The sequence below is a fragment of the Leopardus geoffroyi genome, chromosome A2, assembly GCF_018350155.1.
Source record: "Leopardus geoffroyi isolate Oge1 chromosome A2, O.geoffroyi_Oge1_pat1.0, whole genome shotgun sequence".
In the NCBI taxonomy this organism is placed as follows: Eukaryota; Metazoa; Chordata; class Mammalia; order Carnivora; family Felidae; genus Leopardus; species Leopardus geoffroyi.
The window spans coordinates 5,940,651-5,941,381 of record NC_059331.1 but is presented as its reverse complement, the minus strand read 5'-3'; the positions used below and the strand labels follow the sequence as shown (position 1 = coordinate 5,941,381).

Below are 731 nucleotides of genomic sequence, written 5' to 3'. Positions count from 1 at the left end.
ATACGCATAACATAAAATTTACCATCGTAACCGTTAAATGTCCAGTTCAACGACATCAGGTACACTCACTGTCGTGCACCCGCCCCCGCCATCCGTCTCCAGAACTTTCCATCTCCCCAGACTCTCTGTCCCCATGAAACACTGACTCCCCCCGCCCCCACCCACCCCTGGCTCCCACCATCCGCTCTCTGTCTCTATGGATGGGACTCCTCTGGGGACCTCCTGTGAGTGCGGTCACGCAGGACGGGTCCTTCTGTGTCTGGCTTCTCACGCTGTGCAGGGTCCTCCGGGTCCATCCATGTTGTAGCAGGTGTCAGACCGTCCTTCCTTTTTTTTTTTTTTTTTTTTTTTTTTTTTTTTTTTTTTTTTTTTTTTTTTCAACGTTTATTTATTTTTGGGACAGAGAGAGACAGAGCATGAACGGGGGAGGGGCAGAGAGAGAGGGAGACACAGAATCGGAAACAGGCTCCAGGCTCTGAGCCATCAGCCCAGAGCCTGACGCGGGGCTCGAACTCACGGACCGCGAGATCGTGACCTGGCTGAAGTCGGACGCTCAACCGACTGCGCCACCCAGGCGCCCCCCGTCCTTCCTTTTTAAAGCTGAATATATTCCATTGCTTGAACCAGATTTTACCTGAATTTTTCTAGGTAAGCTTTACGCCCAACGTGGGGCTCAAACCCACGACCCCGAGATCAAGAGTCACACGCTCCACCGACTGAGCCAGCCAGGC

The 731-nt window shown here is 52.8% G+C and overlaps 1 non-coding gene across 1 annotated transcript; it reads right to left on the bottom strand.

Moving 5' to 3' along the window:
* Positions 1-658: 658 nt before the first annotated feature.
* On the bottom strand, positions 659-731 carry TRNAK-CUU. Its single transcript has one exon. It is a non-coding gene; the product is annotated as a tRNA-Lys (tRNA).